The 26,465-nt window shown below is 42.2% G+C and overlaps 1 protein-coding gene across 1 annotated transcript in view; it reads right to left on the reverse strand.

The window, feature by feature from the left end:
* The window catches only part of IL1RAPL2 (interleukin 1 receptor accessory protein like 2), a 1,633,909-nt gene extending 1,615,712 nt beyond the window's left edge, over positions 1–18,197 (reverse strand). Inside the window, exon 1 of the mRNA XM_073599302.1 lies at positions 17,251–18,197. The gene's annotated coding sequence lies outside the window, so the exon portion shown is untranslated. The remainder of the gene's footprint in view (positions 1–17,250) is intronic.
* Between the last annotated feature and the right edge of the window lie 8,268 nt (positions 18,198–26,465).

Below are 26,465 nucleotides of genomic sequence, written 5' to 3' on the forward strand. Positions count from 1 at the left end.
TGCTTTTTTTTCAAAATTGTCTATCTTTTTTTGTTTATAAAAAAAAATAAAACACAGAGGCGATCAAATACCACCAAAAGAAAGCTCTATTTGTGGGAAAAAAGGACATCAATTTTGTTTGGGTACAACATCGCACCACTGCGCAATTGTCAGTTAAATTGACGCAGTGCCGAATCGCAAAAAGTGTTTTGGTCAGGAAGGGGGTAAATCCTTCCAGGGCTGAAGTGGTTAATGCAGCTGATTTATACCACAAATTATCAGCCTTCCTGGAAAGGGGATTAGCGACTACAGCTGCCAAAATCACAGGGGACATAAAATCAGACCTACAAAAATCCTGTCTGACCACTCCTTAGTAATAATGACTATTCACCTACTATCCCCAAAGTCTGGACAGAGGCAATGGAGATTGAACGAGTCCATCCTCTGAGATCCAAATCAAAGTTGCCATGATCGATAAATCATTACAGGAATACTTTAAAATTCAACAATATTGATGGAACCTCTGCGGAGACCTTGTAGGCAGCCCAGAAGGCCTTCATCAGGGGAGAAATCATTTGGATGACCACTCAAATTAAACGAGAAAGAACGGCCGACATCAAGAGATTAGAAAAAGCCTACGTAATGCTACGGGGCCCAACACAAAAAGAACCCTTCAGCCACTACATTAGACCAACTAGACAAGGCCTGGCTGGAACTCAATTTGGCACTCATAGTAAAAGCAGAAAAATACTTTTGCTGGAATAAAAACAAATTTTATTCCCAGAAAGACAAGATAGGTATCATGCTGGCATCCAAATTGTCACCCCGAATACAGCTCCACGTAATGCCAAAGAATTACGAATTCCCAGACAAGGTCCTACAGCCAACTCCTCCAAAATTTTAGAGGTATTCCATGGTTTCTACGCCAACTTGTATAGCCCCCACGCCTCGAATAACAACAATTCCATTAATTAATTCCTGGATATACTCCCCAACCCCTCCTTAGTCTTGAAGCAACATTCACCAAGGAGGAGGTGCTAGGAGTCATTAGGGATCTTAAAAGGGGTCCAGCCCCTGGACCAGATGGTCTTTCGACCCCCTACTATAAAAGGAGTTTGCTAACACCTTGGCTCCCCATCTAATGAATTCTTTAATGCCAAGACCCAAGACGACCCAATGGACACACAACTCAATACAGCATATATTGCAGGAATACCCAAGCCAGACAAAAATCCAGGAAGTCGGCAACTATTGTCCAATATCCCTCATGAATAACGATTTGAAAATTGACCAAAATTTTAGCCACTTAGCCTCCTTTACATAGTTAGTAAGGTTGACACAAGTCCATCCAGTTCAACCTGAGTGAGTGTCTACAATTGTCGCTATCCCTGTACATTGTGTCTCATTAATACGCTCATCTATTATATCATTATTTTATTTAAGGTACCCATATCGCTGTCCATTTACGCAGTGCTCCACACATACATCGCACACTCACATCGGTCCCTACCCTCAAGGAGCCCACAATCCAAGGTCCCAAACTCACATTCATATACTACGGCTAATTTTGGACAGAAGCCAATTAACCTACCAGCAGGTCTTTGGAGTGTGGGAGGAAACCGGAGTACCCGGAGGAAACCCACGCAGGCACAGGGAGAACATGCAAACTCCATGCAGGTAGTGTCGTGGTTGGGATTCGAATCAGTGACCCTTTTTTACTGCTAGGCGAGAGTGCTACCCACTACGCCACTGTGCCACCGTGAATGTATGTATAATTACATTCACAAAGACCAAGTTGGATTAATCCCAGACAGACAGGGCCCCCCGACCAAATTTGAAGAAGAGCAACTGATATAGTATCCATACTCCAGACTAATTGGGAAGGGGGACCTAAACAAATCGGCATGCTACTCTCTAGACTCACAGAAAGCCTTTGATTCAGTTTCCTGGCCCTATATTTTTACCCGTCTGGAGCGCTGGGGCTTCAGCGGGTGATTTATGGGCTTAATTCAAGCTCTCTAGTCTCAACCAAAAGCACACATTTGCCTTCAGGGATACTACTCCAAACCAATACATTGAGCAAAAGGCACCAGACAAGGATGTCAACTCTCACCGCTAATTTTTGCCTTAGCAATTAAAACTCTAGCCATCTCAATTTGCTTAAACTCTAACATAAAAGGGGTATCATGTGGCCCCCAAACACACAAAATGTGGTCTCTTCGCAGATGATGTTCTCCTATTCCTCACCTCCCCTATAACCTCACTTCCTAATTTGTGCAAAACACTAGAAGAGTTCTCCAAGATATTGGGCCATCAGGTTAACTATTCCAAGTCCCAAGCACTGAACGTATCCCTACAGCCAGACACACTTACCCTATTGCAGAAATACTTTAAATTCGAATGGAGTGAGTCTTCCATTAGATATCTTGGAATCAACTTGACAGCTAAGACGGAATCCCTATATGCTAGTAATTACCCCCCTATCTACCGTAAACTCGAATCAGACCTTAAGACTTGGTCCAAACATAACCTATCCTGGCTGGGGAAGATAAACTCTATAAAGATGACACTACTCCCCAAACTGCTCTACCTGTTCCACTCCCTCCCCATTCCAATCAGGAGGGACCACATTCTATCCTTTCAAAGCAAGCTACTGAAATTCACCGGGGGAAAGGCTGGCTATAGAATTCCTCAATGTACCTTATACTGTCATAGACAAAGGGAGGACTAGGCTTACCTCAACTGCACCAATACTATCTAGCTGCCAGACTTGCCCAGCTTTCAATAGTGTATTACAGATTCGAAAAACGGGACTGGGTATAAATAGGAAGACAAGCAGTTCCATACCACACCTTGGACTATTTGCTATGGTGTACCCTAAAAAACCAAACCCCCCCCAATAATGGCCCCTACCTTATCTCACTCTTTCACCTTATGGGACACTATGCACACGTCGATAGCCCTGATATCAGCAAACAAGTCGCTAGCCCATTTATTTAACAACCCAGACTTCCCCCCAGGAATGAACATCACAGCGTTTAAATGGTAATTGGACAAGGGACTGTACCGAATTGGACATTTCTATACCTCCACGGGCCCTCTCTCCCTCAATCACTGCATCAGTAAGCTGGACCTACCCGCTTCTGAACGCTTCAGATTCAGACAAATATCACACTTCTTACACTCACTCTGGATAGATAAACCACTCCCACCTAGGATCACAGCTTATGAACTTTGGTGTGGACAGGCCATGGAACAGAAGGGAGGGATCTCGATCATCTACTCATCATTTACTCTTTTTACCTCTAAATCCTCTTTCATGACTTCCTGGGAGTCGAATTTCCAATTCCAGTGAGACCTGGAGAGCTGGCAGATGGAATTTGATGGTGGAATAAGGTTCAGAGACAGGTGTTAGAGATCCCCCTCCTGGAACAGATTGTTCCCATTAGGCGTGCCAGGAGATGAGGGACCCTTCCTCCAACTGGCCTGATCTTACCACGGCAGTCCATGGATGACATAAACCAGAGGACCAGAATAGCTCACAGGTTGTTGGTAGCCGGCTCATGAGGCTCCACTAACCGTCTCTTTATAAAGTTTGTTTTCTGCCAATGCTTTGAGTTAACCTTGGAATGGGACTCCGACTCCACATTTGCTTAATGTGAGTTGTGTAATTATATTCCATTGTTTCTCGTCTGTCTCTTGTATATATCTTTTATCCCCTTCCCGCCGACCGTACGCAGATATGCGTACTCGGCTTTCCGGGGTTATACCGGGATGATGCCCGCAGCTGCAGGCATCATCCCGGTACCGTTGTTTACAGCGGGCGATCGGCTACCCGTGTATAACAACCGATGCGGCTAAAAGCCGCTCGGTTGTTATACCGGAGGAGCGGGAGGGGACATCCCCCCCCTCCCGTCGCCTCCCGCCGCTGTTACTGGGCCTCTCGTGCGATCGGGAGGCCTGGGGTCCAATCGGGTACCTTCGGCGGCTGGGGGCGGGCTGGAACGAAGCTGTGAGCGGCTTCGTTCCAGCCTTGTTGTAAAATGCTGAAGCGACGTCATGACGTCACTTCCCGTTTACTCGGCTGCCAATGGCGCCGAATTTAAAAAAGTACACAGTATTCAGAATCGCCGTTTTCGGCGATCTGAATACTTTTAAGTGTAAAGGAGGTATGGGTCTTTTAGACCCCCCATCCCTCCATAAAGAGTACCTGTCACCACCTATTACTGTCACAAGGGATGTTTACACACAAAAAAAAATTTTTTTTTAAACACAGTTTATAAAAGTAAAAAAATAAATAAAATAAATAAATTTAAAAAAAATTTGTAAAGTGCCCCTGTCCCCGCGAGCTCGCGCAGCAAAGAAAACGCATACGGAAGTCGCGCCCGCATATGTAAATGGTGTTCAAACCACACATGTGAGGTATCGCCACGATCGTCAGAGCGAGAGCAATAATTCTAGCCCTAGACCTCCTCTGTAGCTCAAACCTGGTAACCGTAAAAAATTTTTAAAGCGTCGCCTATGGAAATTCATAGGTACCGTAGTTTGTCGCCATTTCACGAGTGCGTGCAATTATAAAGGGTGACATGTTTGGTATCTATTTACTCGGCGTAACATCATCTTTCACATTATATAAAAAAATTAGGGTAACTTTACTGTTTGGATTTTTTAAAATTCATGAAAGTGTCCCTTTTCCGAAAATTTGCGTTTAAAACACCGCTGCACAAATACCGTGTGATAAAAAATATTGCAACAATCGCCATTTTATTCTCTAGATTCTCTGCTAAAAAAATATATATAATGTTTGGGAACTCTAAGTAATTTTCTAGCAAAAAATACGGATTTTAACTTGTAAACACCAAATTTCAAAAATAGGCTTAGTCATGAAAGGGTTATTCTTCAAAATAAAACTTTTTGAAATAAAATTGATGTTAGACAGTATTAAGCTGCTCTTGCCACGTCGGAAAGAAAATGTTTTTCTTACAAAAAAGAAATTAGAGTTAAAAAAAAAAAATGGCATTCCCTGTTTGGTTGTGTTCCTTCCACTCCTTATAGGATCATAAAAGGAGAAGAAAAGTACCTACTTCCCACATCCTCTCTAAAATTAATAGCTGAATTAAAAATGTCACTATTGCTTACTTCACCTGATAGACTGGGAGTCTTACAAGTCGAATACAGCAATACACTTATTTATTTCATGGTTATGTCCCAAAACTAGGATTTTACCAAGAGGTAGCATTGCAACTATTAATATCCATCTGTCCTCTGAAAATAAAAGAGAAGGCCCCATTTTACTAAATGTACAAACCTGATATTTTTTGGGGAAATACGTTTTCTAGTAAAATTGTTGCAAAACTGATTGTAACTGTTGTGCTCATATAAAACAAAATACTGCAGAGTGTTTTCACATATTATAGTTTACAAAAATGTTGTACTTTTACTTTAGCACCATGGGCTGAGCAATACAGTTTCTGGCAACTGAAGTATGTTCTTTAATTCACTTTTCCTAATAGCTGTCAAGATATTTTTGACAATTATTTCAATTTTCGACAACTTGAATGAAAATTGACTGCACCTAGCATTCAACCCTTGATGCAAAACAGTGCTTATTGGTCTTGGTGTCTTCATGCTTCAACCAACCAGCTGCACATGGTCAGATTTAGCATATCACAGCTAATAGGTCTAATGAGGACAAAAACCTCAGCTTGCTATGATGCAGATGGAGCTTTACCTTGCTTGACCTGTGCTGTCAATCAGCAGGATGCAATTTGTACATTAGGAGGGAGATTTATCAAGAAAGTGAAGAATCAGGAACACTTCTTTACAAATTCAGATGCCTCTGATTTCTGATAGGAGTTGTATGTATTTGCCATTTCTGCACCTCCAATTCTGAGCAGACAAGAGTAACAAGTAGGAAAAGATCTGCATCAGATTTATCACTCAAAATACAAGTACAATGGATCATTTAATTACCACAGAGTACAGATCTTCATTCCTATTCCTGAAAAATAACCACAAGAGGATCCACATCCTCTCTTTTACATGGTTTACAGCATTCAAGCATGCGAGTTGCCCATGCATCCCCAGGGTTTTTCACAAAAGTGGAAAAATGTTCGTCCTGGAAAAGGGCCTAAAATTAGCAAACATACTGTACATACGAGCATGCAAAAACATGGTTGTTATACAGCCATGTTCACAAAGCTCTAGGCTCCAAGCAGGGGATCACTGTCATTTGACAACTATCACCTGAAAAGACAGCATTGCAAAAATGTATCATATCTTTATCTGATTTTTAATTTCAAGGAGCACACAGTAAATATATCTAAAATATGTGAAAGCACTTTCTAGTAATCTAAGAATTTTTTTTTTTATTATTGGGATGCCTGCCTTTACACGCACATGAAATTTAATGGCATCCCAGTCTCAATTGGTAGAGTTCAATATTGAGCTGACCGACCCTTTGCAGCTATAACAGCTTCAACTCTTCTGGGAAGGCTGTCCACAAGGTTTAGGAGTGTGTCTATGGGAACGTTTGACCATTCTTCCCGAAGCGCATTTGTGAGGCACTCACAAATCAGGCACTAATGTGGACAAAGAAAAAAACTGTTCCCTAGAGCCAGGGAACCAAGTCGGCTAAGATAGTGAAAAAAGTGTGGACAGCTATTGTGCAAAGAAATATAAATCATTTATTCATGGTCAAAAAACGCACCACCTAAAAACATAGGTCAGAGTGCATAACACCCAGATAGGGTACACCTAAAACCACTTGTGCATGGCATGGTAAGCATGCTCTCAAAGACAAAAACATAGATAAGTACACAAAACAAGTCTTCCGGATGCCACGTATACTGACACACGGGGCACCACCATGGAAAAATGTTGTATCACGGGGGTTACCAAGTTTGTCAAGATAGTGCTACTGTGTGTCAGCCCCTTGGAGCCTCGAGCTGGGGGGAGGGCAGGGAGCAGAATACCAGCTTGGAGATGGATAACGATCTTGCTATGCTGGAGCCAATCCTAAATGTGCAAAGCATATGAACACCCAGGTAGGGCATTAGTCCATCCCGGGATGCAAAGTTCCTGTTCGTGGATTGAAAGTGTCTGCACCTGCTGCAGTATAAGTCTATGCCATGCAATTAGCCCATGAGCATGCAATAAATCGCGGTAGCCAACATTGCACCTGTGGATGACAGTGGACTTCAAGCTGTCACAAGGTCCGTGTGTGACTGGCTAGAGATGATCATGTACCTGTCCACCTGAGGTAAATGGGTGCAGTGTGGGGGTCTTGCAAATCTGTGGAGATAGTTAAGAGGCTGGGACTGAGTGGCAAGGAGTGAAATCATAACACAGTATCACTGAAAAAAGTTATTGCAGTCTGGGGTAACATCAACAGTACTTTACCACTCCCACACGAGTTTTCAGCCAATCACCATCAGCGGGTGTCTCCACATGGAGCTCTTCACTCTGTGCCGATCCTAGTGTGGTGTACTCTTCAGGTTGCTGTGATGTGAAAGCCGACCTGCCAATGTCCCCAAAGCCCATCACTGCGTCCTCGCTTAGTTAAAGTCCTGGCCTAGGGGGGGGTGGTCTTGCCGGCATACAAGTGATCAAACACTGGATCTGCACTGTGAACGAAGGAATCTCCCCGTATGCTTGCCAACACTGTAGGGGATGCTGAGAAGGCGCCTCGGGTGTTGATGTCAACACATTTCGCTATATGAATGCGTAGCTTCGTCTGGACATGGGTGGATATCCGAGGGCTCCTTTTCATAGTGTCGCCACCTCAGATAGAGCCGTCCCTACTCTTTTTTCTTAAAGGGGCTTGATTTGTTTTTGCGTGCTGTGGCCGTGTTAGCAGCAGTGCTGATGGTTATGCCTTTGGCTTTATTTTTTCAAGTTTATGTCCATAATTGCAACATCACTAAGATTAATTTATAAAATGCTTAGGCTTGTAATATTTTTGATGGCTATATATTCTGTAACTATTCAGGGGGCAAGGGGGGATATACAGGTTCTAACTAGCTGATACATCAGATAGATAACTACTCAATCAATCACCACGAGTAAAATAATAAATAAGGCTACAGGCAGGGGAGGGGGTTAAACCATAATAAAACAATGAAGAGACAACAAAGAGACAAGCATATATTCAGAAAAAATTAACATATTGGGTTACAATGTACAGATACTTAGAGATTGGTAAGGGGTGTATCTAAAATACAAAGCCCTACCATAATGCCTTTGATTAATAAATCTATTCCTCCAGATAAACCTGCAAGTTGAGTTCAGTGTTCAGGCCCTTAGGCAGGAGGGACTTTAACCTGTATAGCCACCACTTCTCCTTCTGTAGCACTATCAGGTCACCTCTTCTTGGTGAAAGTCTCAGCGTATAAATTCCTTTAACCTGCATTCCTTCCAAACTGCCATTATGGTATCGGACAAAGTGCCTAGCTAGGGGCTTATCTGTTTTTCTCTCATGGATGTGGACATGAAGATCTGGCTCGCAGTCTCTGCTCTAATTCATCCCAAAGGTGTTCTATTGGGTTGAGGTCAGAACACTCCTAAACCTTGGATAACCTTTCCAGAAGAGTTGAAGCTGTTAAAGCGGCAAAGGGTGGGCCAACGCAACATAGAACCCTACGGACTAAGACTGGGATGCCATTAAATATCATGTGCATGTAAAGACAAGCACCTCAATACTTTTGGTAATATAGTGTAATAAAAGGTGGTAACAGGTGAGGGACATGCTTAATTTTGGTGATCTCATAATAAACTTTCCTCATCCTATCTCACTGCACCTGCTTTGGCACAAGATTGATATTTCTTCACCATACCTTGGTGGTTTCAGGTGTTCATTTTGCACACAATATTATATGCCACTTCAATAGCTGTGATTTTATTATATACAGCAGATTGCAACAGCTGCTCACTTGCATTCTTGGGTAATAGGAATCACACCAGTAAGGTAAAAAAAAAACAAAAAAAAACGGCCCTTTGGGGTAGAAACTGTGAATGTGATATGCACTATAGATAAAACATCTTAGCGCAGGTAATATAACTTGTAGTGAATGTTGGGCAAATGTCACATCCACCGATTTATAAAATATACCCTTTTGTGTAAGATGAACATTTCACACAGCAATGATACATCATTCAGCATCATAGAAAGAAATGTTCATGTTGAGATTTCCAGTTACAAAAACATTAAAAATGAAAACCTGCCTGCCCCTCCCAAACAAAGCTTGACCATGCAAACGAGTGACACAATTAGACACTCTCATTTAGTAATGTATATGCAACAAATTGTATGTACATTTGCAATTCCTGCATCTGAAAACATGGACAGCAAACAGACAGGATTTAGGCTCGGTTCACACTGGGAAACAACCTGTGAGACCTCAAGTCGCATGACATGTGAAATCTCATTGTAGTCAATGAGAGCTGTCTTAATTAGCACTACTGAAGCTGCCCTGACTTTATAAAAGGTTCCTTTACTACTTCAAGGCAACTTCCATCTGATTTGTGTCCATACACTTTAATGAAAGTCGCCTCCAATTTGAATCCTCATCTTAATTGATGTGATTTGGATCCCACATTATAGGAAGATTACGCAGGCATTCCCTGAAGTTGCGGCAAATTCACACTCTAGTCGCCTGGCAGAGTCACACTCTCAGGTCACGGCAATGTGAATAGACCCTAAGCATTGAGGATGAGGCAGATTTTTACTCTAAACAGATGTGCAATTAAGAAGTGGTCATTGTAGGGTTTATTCTGTCATACTGTTATTCTAGAGCAGCTGAGGGAGGAATAAAGCTCAAATTTGCTAGTAAATTAGTCCAAAAATCTGTATCACTACTGATGTTATGAAATATCTATGTATCTGAAGGACATTATCACCAGTAAACCCCACTAATGCAATGTGGGAACTATGTCTGTGTACTCACGTAGGCAAGCTTCTTTTCCCACAATTACTAGTATATGCCTCTTCTTGTGCTGGTCTGTGAATTAAATTAGAGATTTGACATTTAGGATTTGTGATGCAGCCTATTGCTCTTCTGTGCAAGCTACCATGTGAGGGGAAAGATGGCCAGAAATTCACAACAGGTCGTTTTCTTTTATAGGATTATTATGAAAGAACAACTGTGTGCTGGAAAATACTACTAGTGGATATGCCACCTTGGATTTAAACATCTTCTCTTCTATTAAGCTTTAAAAGTCTTTTTACATTTTAATCTCTACTTGTTTTAAATTCTCTTTATATATAGCAGTCTAAGAAAATTACGCAGTTTGTGCACAGTGGCCTTTCACTAAGCAGCTACAGGCACAGTTACCATATGCCTAATGACAGAAGAAGGAGCAGATCACAGCAGTGGCCTCCCCACTCTTGATAACGTTTCAATGTATGTTGCAACGTATGTAAGTGTTTAAGTCTGCCTCGTAAACACACTGCTTGATGCGCTTGGGAATGCTTACTGTTATGTTAGCTGTCAAGTGGCACTATTACCTACTATAGTACCTCTTGAATCAAAGATGGAAATATAAGCAAATCAAAGAGGCATTGATAATGTGTGAAAAATCTAAAATGGTGTTAATGCTGTAAATGATTGCTTTGCAGCAATCACAAAAGTCAGTGATGATAAAAGCTAGGCAGATACAGTATATCAATAAGAATGATGAGCTCTGAGACATCTGTCTGTTCTTGCTGGAATCGCTAAATCACTTGGGGGTCTATTTATTTAAAAAAAAAAAAATGTTGGATAAATGTAACACTCAGCATTTGCCCAGCCATCATGATATTCAGAACTGTTTTCTGCTTGATCCAGTTTTTTTTTCTATGGTCTTCAGCTTCATCTAGTAGCCACAATACAGTATTTTGCCTGATTTAGGCATTATTCATTATGGTCTCTAGATGGAGTAGGCGATCACAGGAAATAAATGTATTAACCACTTCGGCCTCGGAAGGATTTACCCCCTTCCTGACCACAGCACTTTTTGCAATATGGCACTGCGTCGCTTTAACTGACAATTGCGCGGTCGTGCAAGGTTGCACCCAAACACAATTAATGTCCTTTTATTCCCCCACAAATAGAGCTTTCTTTTGGTGGTATTTGATCATCTCTGCGGTTTTTATTTTTTGCACTTTTAAAAAAAAATGAGTGACAATTTTGAAAGAAGGCAATATTTTTAACTTTTTGCTATAATAAATATCCCCCAAAAATACATAAAAACTAATTTATTTCTCAGTTTAGGCCGATATGTATTCTTCTACATATTTTTGGTAAAAAAAATCGCAATAAGCATATATTGATCGGTTTGCGCAAACGTTATAGCATCTACAAAATAGGGGATAGATTTATGGCATTTTTATTATTCTTTTTTTTTTTTTTTTTTTATTAGTAATGGCAGCGATCTGCGATTTTCTACCATGACTGCGACATTATGGCGGACACATCGGACACTTTTGACACTATTTTGGGACCATTGTCATTTATACAGCAATCAGTGCAGGGAAGGAATTAAACTCTAGGGGGCGATCAAGGGGTTAGGGGTGTCCTAGGGAGTGATTCTAACTGGGGGGGGTTGCCTCACTAGAACATGACAGAGATCACTGCTCCCAATGACAGGGAGCAGTAGATCTCTGTCATGTTGCTAGGCAGAACAAGGAAATGCCTTGCTTACATGGGCATCTCCCTGTTCTGACGCTACTTGACACAATCGCGGGCCCCCGGCGGACAGAGTCCATGGACACGCGCGCACCCACAATGCCACGATTTAAAGGGGGCGTACCTGTACACCCATTTGCCCAGCCATGCCTTTGTGCCGACATATATCGTCGTGCGCTGGTCGGCATGTGATTAAGGTGTTACTATACCAACAACAGTAAATCAGTCTGTATATGCAGTAAAGCATGCTTGTTATACTCACAGTGGAACCTAAGGGGTTAAACCTCTGCATTATGTATAAAGGCTGTGTGATCCTGTCTTTTCTGATCCTCCTCTTCTTTAACTGACTCCAACCCATCATTCGATAGAACAGAGCATTAGGAGTCAGGCTGCACATGCTCAGTTTGGTGTGTATTGCTAGACAATTTTTTGTTTTCTTGGGAGAATGCATGTGATCAGCGCAGGGCCAATCAGCACGGTCCAGACAGATGAACAGGGGAGAATGAAAAGTCTTCCTATAAGCCTATATACTGCTGATGAGAAAAGGTATTTAGCAGTTTATACTTACTAAAGCTATTGCATTTCAATGCTCTGTGTACTGTGGGAGACCAGATATAGTGAATGCAGGTTCTGGGTTTAGTAACACTTCAAGCTAAATACAGACATAATGCACTGGGGTTGGACAATGCTTGTCATATTAGTCCAACAGATCTTTTATTATTAGATCCCTGCAAAGTAAAGGCATAATGTGCTAGTATGCATCGCATACTAGCACATTATGTGACACGTACCTGCAAACAAAGCCAACCATCGTACCCGCTGGAACTTGCATCCATCTTCGCCCATCTTCCTTCTGGGGCCGCAGACTCCGTCTCTGACTGGCTGGAGCCACTAGTTCCACTTTAATATCTATGATTGCACTAATTAGCATTTCGATTTTTAGTAGCACAGTAGTGCTACTAAAATTGCTAGCAATAGATCACTATCCAGATTAAATATATGGTTCCCTACCATGTAAGCTACACAAGTACCATGCAGCAGCATCTTGTAATGATCGATCACTCATGCCTGGAGCATTGTGTGATTGTGCAAGACTGATCACATGTGTAGCTTACTTTATAGGAAGCAAAATATTCCACCAGTTTAGCAAACAATTGCTTCTCTTGCAATTAAAAGGATACGTTCACCTTTTAACAAACAAATGCACATTTGTTTGCAGGCAAGTTTTCCTTTACTATTTTTTTGTTTTAGGAGTCTGGAAAGCATTGCACCAGCAATCAGCAGAGCACTGATGCCATGATGCCATGCAGGACTCCTGCAAACTCAGTGTAAGCTGTCTGCTCGTACGGCAGACAGTTTTACACTGCCAAAAGGAATCAATTAACTACCACAGCACTCAACAGCACTGTGGTATTTCTCTGACAACTACAGGCCGACAGCAGTAAAGGCTGTTGGTACTTGTAGTTTATTGATTCACAGAGATCTGTGAATCAATGGCACGGCTGTGTGGGAGGAGCCCCACATAGCCCTGCTCGATTTGAATTGTTTTAGTAAGTACAGGGAGAAGATCCCAGGCTCGCTGCCACAAGTGAGGCAGGAGAATCGGTGGGGCAGGGGTCTGATGCTGAACATGGTACGCCCTAAATATAGGTGTAACTTGTTCAGAAAGGTGAACTTATCCTTTAATTACTAGTGATTTCAGTAGCACAATGAAACCACTGAAAATTTCCTGCATAGCTCTAGCCTAAAGAGGTGACTTGTCAGAAAGAGGTTACTGAAACCGATTTAAAAAAAAATAAATAAAAAACATGTTATACTTACCTGCTCTGTGTGGTTTTTCACACAGCAGCCCCATTCCTCCTCTTCTCAGGTCCCCCACCAGCACTCCTGGCCCCTCACCCCTGTTCAGTGCCCCCCATAGCAAGTGGCCAATGGTTCTAGCTGCTGTGTCTGAGCCAATGAGGAGAGAGAGAAAGAGCCACAAGAGCTTCTGCTCTTAGGCCCCTTTCACACTGAGGCAGTGGGTGCGTCGGCGGTAAAGCACCGCTTTACCATCAATTTTGCAGCGCGTCAGGGGTAAAAGCGCCCCGCTAGTGGCCGAGAAAGGGTTAAAACCACCGCAAAGTGCTGTTGCAGCAGCGCTATGCCAGTGGTATAGCCGTGCTGCCCCACTGATTTCAATGGGCAGGAGCGGTTTAGGAGCAGTGTTTACACCGCTCCTAAGATGCTGCTTGCAGGACTTTTTTAAACGTCCTGCAAGTGCACCGCTCCAGTGTGAAAGCACTCAGGCTTTCACACTGGAGAGACAGGAGGGGCTCTTTACAGGTGCTATTTTTAGCACTGTAGCGCCTATAAAGCGCCTCAGTATGAAAGGGGTCTTATGCACATCTCGGGATCGGGCTCAGGTAAGTATAAGTGGGTGGGGAGCACTGCTTGCAGAAGGTTTTTTTTTACTGTAATGCAGAGATATCATTAAGGTCAAAAACCTTCTGCCTTTAGAACCAATTTAAGGCTGGGCACACAAAGGTGATTTTTGCTAGAGTTATCATCCTACTAAAATCAGTTGCGAAAAAAAAATCTCTGGCTGATGCTATCCATGCGGTTTGCATATAATAGCACACATTTGGAGCATTGTACTATTATTAACAATTACATGCTCCGCTCCTTTGTGGGTTTAAATCAGTTTCTAATTTCTAGTGATTATCCACAGTAAAATTCTGTGCACCTAAATCTCTTAGTAGCAAAAGATTTGCCCCATGTAGCTCAGCTCTATGGTCAAATAGAAAATTGCTCCACTCACATTGGTGAAGGTGGGGGGCCGTCCTGAAGTGGTTAACGTGTAAACAAAATAGAACAAGGGCTAGTTCAAGCTGGAAAGAATTACATGTTTTTAAATGCTTGATAAGAAATCTGGGTAGCAGGCTTGGCTGTAATAGCCTGGGCTAAAATGATTGCTTGTCTTATTGCCTGGATAAAGTTTGATTTACCCCAGTGTTCTGCACCTAGTTATATTCTTAAATCACAGCAGCTGTGTGCGCAAGGAAGTTAAAATGTCAGCAGTCCTGAGCAAAAACAGCATCCTTCACAGGGAGGCTATAAAAATGAAAAACAGATGTCAAAAAACAATAAATAACTCTAAATGGAGGATGTCTGAACTAGATATGTTCCAAAATAATCAATACTATTAATATTATAAATCTAGGGAGGGTAGAAGTCTAGCATACCCAGTTCAGCCTATTGCTAGTCCCAAAACCTGCGTATGGGCAATTAGGCTCTAAAAATCCCATTATAAAGCACAGTAAGTGGTCTGACCCTGAAATATTTTACTAATTATTTTCCAAACCTGGCCATAGATGAAAAGATCTCAGCAAAGTTTAGTACACTTGACCAACCAGAAAATGAATAGTAAAACTGCCATCAGTTATCTTTTGTGATACAAGTACAGCAATAGAACCGTCTCACAGAGAAAACTGGTGGTATACATTTTCCAGCATGCTGTAGTCTCTGACAACCACTATACCTATTTAGTACTTTGTGATCATCCATCCATAGAAATAGTTGAAAAACTGATGAAAACGAAGTAATGTAAAGTAATGTAAGACTAGGAAAAAAAAAAAAATGAATGCTTTAGAAATAAATGTATTTTGTTTTCACCTTGTATTATACATACCCTCACCTTTCTAAAGTATTTAGAACAGAAATGTGTAGTGCATCTGAATTCATCATAGGAATCATCTCCGAAGTCACCAACAACAAACAAGCTCATACACATGATGTAAATTTAGTGCAGTCACTAAAGTCTATAGTCTATATCAGTGTTTCTCAACTCCAGTCCTCAAGGCGCACCAACAGGTCATGTTTTCAGGATTTCACTCAGATGAAATGGCTGTGGTAATTACTAAGGCAAAGAAATTGATCAAATCACCTGTGCAAAATAGTGGAAATCCTGAAAACATGACCTGTTGGTGTGCCTTGAGGACTGGAGTTGAGAAACACTGGTCTATATACACAAAGTCAAAACTAGGTTTACACTCCCTAAACAGCATACATAGGAGCTGTTTTAGAGGTTGCTCTTATTCGCTTTTCATCAGTTTTTCATTTTCTAACTTTCATGGCAACAGGCATATTGCTAAGAGAGCCTACAGAAGTTTTATCTGCTTTTCCAAAGCAACAGCGATTATCAAGGTAACTTGTAGCAAAAGAGAGAAGTTTCCTTAAGCACATAGTAGTATCTAATAGAAGAGTATACGGAGTATTAATAGTAGAAAAAGATTTTTATTAATGGTTAAACAGCGTCATTAAAAGTACATATGTACATATAGAAATGTCTAAACAATGTTGAATATTGTCACTGTGCTAGAAAACATATAGAATATCCTCTTTACACCCTGTACCCTGTAGCAAGGGGCACTATAGATGGCTTCATGAGAAACTCTTATAGGTCAAAGAAGGCAAATCAAAAGGCTGCAAAGTATGAACCATTTATATATTTATATTTATATATGTATACGTGTCACACTCACAGTAAATAGGTTTAGTTATAAGAACAACGGATAGTGTAGAACAGTTACATTCTCTAAGCGGGTTCTTCTAATTCTAACAAAAACAAGAAGAAAAAAAAAAAAAAAGGGAGGAGGAGAGGAGGTCATATATGAAGGGAAGGAGTTAGAAATACTGCTTGTAGGACAGTATTTAACTGCCAGACCTAACAGGGTATTTTTTTTTTCTTCAGGCTTCCTTTAATTCTAAACAGGTGATATAATTGCTAACACTTGTTCAGTAATTACCACAGCTGAGGGAAGATCTTTTTGAAGCAGGGACTTGAGAAACACTACTGTAGGAGACACACACACATTAATATATTATATATATATATATATATATATATATATATATATATATATATATATATACACACACACACACACACACACACACACACACACAAATCCACACAATTAAAAAAAAAAAAAAAAAACACCCACACAAATATGCATGCTCACTATAAATAAAAGGCACACTCACTAACGTTGGTGACCAAAGAGCCTGAATACATGAATTATGAACTATTTCAAAGACGCATTGCTTTACAGTACGTTGAACTTCTATTTAGTGCTCTGTGACAGTTTATAATAAACCTAATTACACTGAATATTGTTTCTTCCAAGTACCAATTCATGCCAGATGCAGCTTATAAACGATCCGAGCAGTCTTATCCCTAACAACCCCCAATCATCTTCCCTCCTATGCTGGCTTCACATCACCGGCTACCTCCATGGCGCCTGCACATACCGAAGGCAGCACTGGCAGTGTGGACAGCACCGGTGTATGCTACAATGAAGGGGACTGTCACTGTCCTTATTACTCTTCTCTAATCCAGGAGGAGATGATCGCCTTGTCATCCATGGTAGTGCTGTACAATTGTTTTGTTAGATGTTTTTGTTTTGGAAACACAGAAGACATTATAAAAAAAATAAATAATACAAATAAACCTTAACCAAACGAATGTCATACTAACAAAGATTTCTACACCGTAACATAATAAAAACACTTTTTAAGCCAAACTTTCTAAATAAACAGAAATGTATCCTATTAGAAGTGGTCTTACCTAAATCTTCCGTACACTGTGCTCGGGAGCAGGGGGGAAAAGAACTCGGCAATCCCATACATTTGTTTTAGGTTCCCTGTAGAACTATCTGCCCCAGGATGGACGTCTTCTGCCCAGGATGGGAGGTTCTCTCCCTAGGATGGAGGTCCTCTCCTTAGGGTGGAGGTCCTCTCCTTAGGGTGGAGGTCCTCTGCCCAGGATGGAGGTCCTCTGCCCAGGATGGAGGTCCTCTCCCTAGGATGGAGGTCTTCTGCCCAGGATGGAGGTCTTCTGCCCAGGATGGAGGTCTTCTGCCCAGGATGGAGGTCCTCTGCTCAGGATGAAGGTTCTCTCCCTAGGGTGAAGGTTCTCTCCCTAGGGTGGATGTCTTCTGCCCAGGATGGAGGTTCTCTCCCCAGGATGAGCCCACCTTGAACTTTCTGTCCAGTATAAGGTACTTATAAAGTGTTATCCCTCTGATGGCTTTGTAGGTCCTCAGAATCACAAGGAAACAGCTGGGACAAGATTTGCCCTTTTATAAGACAAGACTCACTGATAATCCTTAGCAGTAGAGAACGGTGCCCCATGTCCCCGACAAGTCGCTCACTAGTTCTCCGTCACAATGAACTGTCACTCCAGCTACAACCGCCACTGTGAGTGTGCAGACTCACATGGATGGAGTGTGTATATCCCGCAGCCACGTGTTGGTTGGTACATTCCCGCAGAGAGTGTAGTCAGGCTGCGCTGTGAATGAACATTCCATAGTAGAAGATGAGATCTCCCATCCAGCAGAGCCTTCCCTGATCCGATGGTGCTGCTCCTGTCCCACTGGCTCTGCTGCCGCTCTATTAGTAGTGAGCGCTGCACACTACCGCTGACTTCCCTGTCTGATGGACAAGCTGCCTGCAGTCCAATGCTGAGCAGCGAGGGGAGGGCTCAATATGCTTCATACACTCACATTCTGCTTAAAGTTACAGTTACATATTGCTGCAGTCCCCTAAGTAAAGAACACATTCTTTTTAGTACTAAGCACTTCATTCAAATGATCTAATCCAGTGTTTAAGCTCAACTCTTTTTCAGGCTTGGCACCCTGTATATGTGAGCAAAATCTCAAGGCACCCAATCTGAAATGTAAAAAAATAAATAAAACAAATGTATGTTATCATCACTGGGAAACCGGAGCCTGGGATTTCCCCATACGTTGGCGGCCAGTGTCTGCATCCTCCGTACATTGGTGGCTAGTGTCCGTGTTCCCTGTATGTTGGTGGTCAGTGTCTGTGCCCCCCCCCCTCCCACCCTGTGCGTTTGTGGTCAGTGTCCCCTGTATGTTGGTGGTCAGTGTCTGTCCCCCTCACGTTTGTGGTCAGTGTCCCCCATAGGTTGGCGGCTAGTGTCAGTGTCCCCTGTATGTTGGCGGTCAGTGTCCCCCCCCCCCATTTGTTTGTGGTCAGTGCCAGTGTCCCCTGTATGTTGGCGGCCAGTGTCAGTGTCCCCTGTATGTTGGTGGTCAGTGTCTGCCCCCTCCATATGTTTGTTGTCAGTGTCCCCCATATGTTGGCAGCCAGTGTCAGTGTCCCCCGTATGTTGGTGGTCAGTGTCTGCCCCCCCCATGTGTTTGTGGTCAGTGCCAGTGTCCCCTGTATGTTGGCGGTCAGTGTCAGTGTCCCCCATATGTTGGTGGCTAGTGTATGTGCCCCCCACCCTGTGCGTTTGTTGGCAGCCAGTGTCAGTGTCTGTCCCCCCACATGTTTGTGGTCAGTGTCCCCCATATGTTGGCGGCTAGTGTCAGTGTCCCCTGTATGTTGGTGGTCAGTGTCTGTCCCCCCCATATGTTTGTGGTCAGTGCCAGTGTCCCTCGTATGTTGGCGGCCAGTGTCAGTGTCCCCTGTATGTTAGTGGTCAGTGTCTGTCCCCCCCATATGTTTGTGGTCAGTGTCCCCCATATGTTGGCGGCCAGTGTCAATGTCCCCTGTATGTTGGTGGTCAGTGTCTGTCATTCTCCCCATATGTTCGTGGTCAGTGACAGTGTCCCCCATATGTTGGCGGCCAGTGTCAGTGCCCCCTGTATGTTGGTGGTCAGTGTCTGCCCCCCCAATATGTTTGTGGTCAGTGTCTGCATCCCACATATGTTGGGGGTCAGTGTCTGTGCGTGCCCCCCCATGCATTTGTGGTCAGTGTCTGTGCCCCCGTACGGTGGTGGCCAGTGTTAGTGTCCCCCATACATTGGTGGTCAGTTTCTGTGTCCCCGCATACATTTGTGGCCAGTGTCTGTGTCCCCCGTACCTTGACAGTCAGTGTCCCCCCGTATGTTGCTGGTCAGTGTCTGTATCCCTCGTATGTGAGTGGTCAGTGTCTGTATCCCCTCGTACATTTGTGGCCAGTGTCTGTGTCCCCCATATGTTGGCGGGCAGTGTCTGTCCCCTCTATGTTTGTGATCAGTGTCTGTACCCCCCACCCTATATGTTTGTGGTCAGTGTCTGTGTCCCCCCTATGTTGGCAACTAGTGTCTGTGTCCCCCATATGTTGGTTTCCAGTGTCTGTTTCCACCCCATATATTTGTGGCCAGTGTCTGTGCCCCCTGTATATTGATGGCCAGTATCTGTGGCTCAGGTATGTTTGTGATCAGGGTCTGTGTCTCCTGTATGTTTGTGGTCAGTGTCTGTGTTCCCCATACATTGGTGGTCAGTGTCTGTGTCCTCTGTACATTTGTAGTCAGCGTCTGTGTCCCCTAGCTAGTCACAGGAAGCAATCACAGATGGCACCTGCAGGGTGATGCAGCATTCAGGTTGAAAAAAGCTGCTTTAGATTCCTATAGTGTAAACATTTATCAAAATAGACCTAAACCTAAGTGAATGACTTTTGGTTTCCTGAAACACTGTGTATAATATATAAACAGCTTTTTAATCCATAGATTACAGGCATTTATAAAGCACCAAAAATTTAAGCAGCTTTTTATATACTGTAAATTCACATCAGTGTCTTCCCTCAAGCTGCTTACAATTTAAGGACACTACCTCATATACAGAGGCAAGTTTACACAGAAACCAGTTAACCTACCAGCAAGTCTTTGAAGTGTGGGAAGAAACCCAATGTAAACTCTGTGTAGAAAATGTCCTGGCCAAGATTTGATCCTGGGACCTCAGCGCTGCAAGGTAGAGTGCTAACCAGTAAGCCACCATGCTGCCACTTCAGCACCTGCAACAAGTCATTGTTCTGAACTGGCTTCCTAATAGTTACAACAGTGGACCATATAGGTCAGTATAGCTGCTTGTAGACTCAATCAGAGATATATGTGAAAGGATGAAAATATGGTAGAATAACTGGGAGATAGTTGTAACCCTATAACAGTAAATGCCTGAACAAGGACCTTCATGACAGTATCACCAGGTTTTATTGGGAGCTGTTTATTTAGTTTGATTGCAAAATAACTTTTAAAATGCAGAAACTTGATAAAACTTGTACATAACTTTAGTAATTGGGTTTAAATCTAATTCGCAAAATAACAAAGATGGCAGTTTTTAGGCAATTGAAAAAACACTTTCCAGTTTTCAATTGTACAAAAACTCAAATAGATCATTACAAACTACCACCTGCAGTTTTTGTTGAGAATGTAAAACATTTGTAACTGATAATAATTGTTGCTTTGAAATATTCCATCAATTTTGCTATACTGTTAATATCAATGGTGGATTTCATACTACCTATTAATTATCCATGTACCAGCATACTGTAGATGATTCCTTTGTCCAAAATCATACTTAAATCTTAGGGGTATATGCACTCCTTTAGGCTTAATCAATAAACAGTGAAAGGAACAAACCTCTATTTGCAAGATAGTTAGCAACAACACAAATTGTTACTCTTGTCAGTTATTATCATGATTATTTATAAAGTACTGTAAATAATCCATACTTCTTTACATCAAACACTTATATTGGACTCCTGCACTACTTTACAATATAAAATCCCTGCCTTTCCAAAAAAGACCCTAGCAAACAAAATAGGAATAAGGGCACTTAAATGGTAGATGAAAATTAATTATTAAAAACACGAGGTTATGTATGTAGGCTATGGAAATAGCACTGTCCACTATACACTAAATGAAGCAAAGTCAAGCAAAATAGAACAGGAGAAGCACTTGATAATAGTGGTTAGCGATAAGCTTAAAGTGTACTGTATGTAAATCCTAGTCATCAACTTCTCTTTTTGGTCTGTTAAATATACCATTTAGAAAAAGCATTTGTTTATATCTGTTCAATGAATGCAATCAATGTTGATCTTGTCAGACAACACACTTTTTTTTTTCTTTTTGCCATATATTGTTTTAGATCTGGTATTCAGGTTTTTTAGTTGCAGCATTCTTATTGTTATCACAACCAGGCACAAGGTTTTTTCATGGATTGGAATACACACAATGAATGCCTATGTTGTGGAGATGAGTGTGGGAAGGATTCTGTATTTTAGCAAAAGACGCCTGGACAGAACTGATGTCTTCCAGTTTATATCACGTTTGCATTAAAGGTATGACATGCATTACATCTATACATGTCTGTCTCTATCAGAGTAAGGGTTACTTTACTACATTATATACAAAACATGTAAAACTTTATTACCATTAGTGTAACGATTTTTAGAGGGATCTGTTGTATTTTGAGGTGTATTTGCTTAATGCAGCCCACATCAATGCACAACACACAGCATATTATACACTTGGCAAAGAAGTTTGGTCCTTACTGTTTCAATCTACATGATTTTCTAAAATTGTAAAAAGCAAAACATTAATGCTTTTTTTTTGTAACCATGGCAACAATGTTTGTGTACAGAACATCCTCAGATATTTAATATCTTTCCGTAACTGGCCCACCTATTTTCCTGTTCTCTTTCCTTATTACACTGGTACTGATCATGTGATCACAGCAGGCAGGGAATATGGATCTAGAAATTAGAATGCATATCTCAGAATCCACAGGGCAGGAACAAGTATGTATCTGTGCTGAGACACTGTAAAATCCCAGCATATTGATTGTAATTACTTATCTCACAAAAGTGAAGTTCTATTTTAAACATCTGGGTGGGCTGAGCCACTTGGTTCAATATAGGCCATTTAGGGGGGTGTGGGTGTCATGAATGTCAATGAGCATTTTGATGTACATGTGTATGAAGCCTTTATAATTCTATATATAATTCTTATATTTCTATTTTTATTTCTTGCTTGTCTTTGTATTTGTAGGTAGATCCCTCGGGAAAACTGAAGGATGGGGGAGGCACATAGTAGCTTACAGAAGTGACCTTTCTGTAAGGCAAGTTAAATGTAGCCATCTCCATTTTCTCAGCAGCTGTTTGAGTATTGGACTGATAATTCCATTTGTACTCAGAGTCTCTAGTAGACCGTATTAGGAAAAGGTATGAGGGGAAATGGGAAAAGTGACCTGGGGTGTGCCGTAGTCACATGGTCAGTATGCCTAAAGGGGGCATACCCAAGTATAAGTAAAAGAGAAGAAATAGAAAGTAAAGGGGAAGGGCGGGTGGCACACAAGAGAACTGTCGACAGGCAATGAAGGATAGAGGGCAGGTTTAAATACAGCCCGACTCCTCCTACAAGTACAGGCTGACCTGCAGTCAGTCTTCCCATTTGTACTCGGAGTCTCTAGTAGACCGTATTAGGAAAAGGTATGAGGGTGATAAGGTTGGAAATAATGGCCTAGAGTTCTACTTAAGTTGTTTTTCATTTCTCTGCATTATGTGTGCGTGTCAGCATATGTTGCAAGACTAGCTTAAGGTTTTCCAGATGTGTAAGTCCAGCGTGATGTATGTTGAAATATACTGCTTGTTCCCTTATATGGAAATTTGGTGAAATATGTGTTCCTGTAACCAGCCTTATAAAAGGCTCCAATAAAGCAGTTTAGTTCAGACAGTACGGGACCTTTAAGGCTCGGAACTGATATACAGAAACTCTTGATTCTGTGTCTTACTTCTAATAGAGCTAAATTTGGCAAAGCAATATAAACTAGAGGCAATTCAGTTTGAAAATTGCACTTAACATTTCTGGCGCCCGAACAGAGACTTACCGATGATACTTCAAGAGGTGGATGAATGAGTACTGACGGAACAAAAGGACAGGCATTCCGGGAACCACAGATTGAAAACCTGGCCAGGTAAGAAAAAGCTTTATTTTTCTTATATTCTGTGCTCCCCTGATTTGTGCCTATCCATTCTGTCAGTTACGGCTCTCCTGGTTTTAAAACACCAGCCTCTGTAGTGGTGAGTCTAGAATACTGCATATTTTGGTTTATATTGCTGGAATTATTTGTTGTTTGTTGTCTTGTCTGTCTTGTTGAGAAAGTGAATGAGCCTTGTCAAGGATGGTATGAGTTAGAAGGGGATTGCCGAACTAAGCAACGGAATGCGCCCTTACCTCACATGAGCTTGGGGGTCTGACGCTTATGCTTAACCTCACATCTAACTCATAAACCATAGACGGGTTGAAAGTATAAGCCCTGTCTGCTCCATAAAGCAGGGATAAGAGTGTATGAGAGGGATCCCAGATACGGGGGGGAATAAGGTCTCCATAAGCCCGGAGATCTAGTCGGATACCTGGTCACTTAATGGAATGCTTGTATATGTTGTAGCTGTCAGTCTGGTCATAATATTTGTCAGTTGGCTAGCATATAAAGTAATTCGATTTCAGAAATCTCATCCTGGAGAGGTTTTTAGTATTCTGGCACCCTAGGAGGAAGGCAACGAGGAACTAGTGTAGCTTTTTCAGTGTTTTGTATTGTACACTAAGTGTCCCACACGCTACCTAGGCACAGACTGTCAGAATGGGCCAGCAGAACACGAAACCCCGTCAGGGAATTGTGGCCCATTATACGGTGCCACAGATAATTAAAAACATCTATGGGAAAGATGAAGCGTGGGACTTAAAGGATGTCCTTCGTAAATTTAAGGTGAAAGGAGCAGCGGGTTTAGACCCGAATGTATGGAGTGAAATAAAAAGGGACAGACAAGGAGAGGTGTTAGAGAAGCAATGGATGCGTCAGGTTCAATGCTTAATTAAGGTCTCAAATAGAGCGAAAGAAGAGGGGTGGAAATATAATCCAGATTGTGATGGTTGGGATATGAAAGATAGAAGAACAAAAAATGTTGAAACTTTAACTAATCTTAGTTCAACCATCCCACCCCCATACACTGACATAGAGCAAAATTCGCATAAGCCAGGGTTATATCCTGTACTTGAGGATAGAGGATGGGTTTGTCAGGTTTGTGGAACACAGAACCCAGAATGGGCAATAGAATGTGTGCATTGTGGGGCACAAAAACCTCATTCAGAAACTGTAGCCCCCGTACGCATTGTACAGGTAAATAATCCAGAATTTGGACAAGTAGCCCATCCACACGCCCCACCTACTATTACTCGTAGGATGCAAATAAGGACTTGGAAGCCTTGGTCAGCAGACACTCTTATGGCATTAATACAGAGCGCCCCAGACCCGGTAGCAAAGCCAGCTGCTTTCTGTAGATTTGTGACACAGTTAATGAATACACATGAAGCAACCTGGCAGGATGGGGAGGATTTATGCAGACATAAATGACTCTGACCCTGTTTAACCAGTTTATGACCGAAATAGGTCCGCACTGACCTGCAGACCGAGCTGACGGGGATGGCAATCTAGAGGCAGGACATGTCAGACACATAGACTCAAGGGCCCCTTTTATTGTTAGATTAGAAGCTTTCTGTCAGGCAAGACAACAGGAGAGGGGGTCAATATCACCCATGAAACAAATGCCAGGACAGACTGTATCAGAATTTTACTTATCTATGGAAAGTATGATGGCAGATGAGGGATTGGATTTGGCTCTGCCAGTCACGATCCGAGCCTTCAATAGACAGTTTATGGAAGGATTAAATCCACAGATAAGTGAAAGACTGAAAGCCTGCACACCAGAGTGGAGGGCAATTAGAGATAGAGGGTCCTTGTTACAGAAGGCACAAGGTATAGAGGCGGACTTAGCAGAAACCAAAGGGAGGAAACATCATGCAATCAATGCGATTGTGGGTCCCCAAGAGCAAGGTAGAGGTTCCTCTCACAAACCCCTTACCTGTTACTACTGTAACAAGATTGGTCACATCAGACGCCACTGCAGGAAAAGAATAAGGGATGAAGGAGATGAAGGTGTTGATTCTCCAGTTAATCAGAGAAGAAACCAGCCCAGGGGCAATAACAATAATGGTGACATAAGGCGACAGGGAGATGATCCACGGGCATGACTTGCCCCGGTTTTAGAAAGATCCAAAACAAAGATGCTTAAGACCACTATAACGGTTGGTAATAAGAAAATTTCTTGTTTAGTTGACACAGGAGCTTCACGCTCGTTACTTTCTGATTCTGAACTACTCCCTGAGCAAGAATCACCTGACACTATATTGATAACTGGATATGATGGCATTTTAGCCGACGCCCCGCTGACAAAACCTCTAAAAGTTAAAATAGGGAACCACATGTTCCTTTCACATTTTCTGGTATCTAGAGGAGCCCCCGCTAATTTGGTAGGAGCTGACATTTTGCAGAAAATAGGAGCTAACATTACCTATCACCCAGATGGCACTGTCACCTTAGCTATAGGGGATAGTCAAGAACACATGGAGATATGTAACCTGATACAATACCTAGAGGAAGAATCGGAACTGTCCGGTCCATCTCCTCCAGATTTGGATCAGATCTTGTCATCCCTTCCGGAAGAACTATGGGAGAAACATCCAGCTGATGTTGGGCTTTTGCCCATACCTCCGGTTATCCTACAGCTGATTCCAGGAGCAGTGCTTCCCCAACAAAAACAATATCCACTCAGTGCACCCCAAGAGGCGGCCATAGAAATGCAGGTTCAATCCTTGTTAAAAAGTGGAGCTCTAAAAAAGAGGTAAAATCACCAGCGAATACTCCTTTGTATCCAGTTAAAAAGAAAACAGTAGCCGGTAGTCTGGTTAAGTACAGAATGGTCCAAGACCTCAGAGCAGTCAACAAAATACTAGCCCCGATGACACCTTTAGTACCCAATCCACATACGTTACTGTCACAAATACCATCAACCAGTATGTACTTTACGGTTATAGATTTGGCCAACGCTTTCTTTTCCGTCCCGCTTGCGGAAGAATGCCAACCGTGGTTCGCATTTTCCCTCAAAAGTCGACAACTAACCTGGACACGCCTACCTCAGGGTATGGCGCATTCACCTAC

This window comes from Aquarana catesbeiana, linkage group LG09 (genome assembly GCF_042186555.1).
Source record: "Aquarana catesbeiana isolate 2022-GZ linkage group LG09, ASM4218655v1, whole genome shotgun sequence".
NCBI lineage: Eukaryota > Metazoa > Chordata > Amphibia > Anura > Ranidae > Aquarana > Aquarana catesbeiana.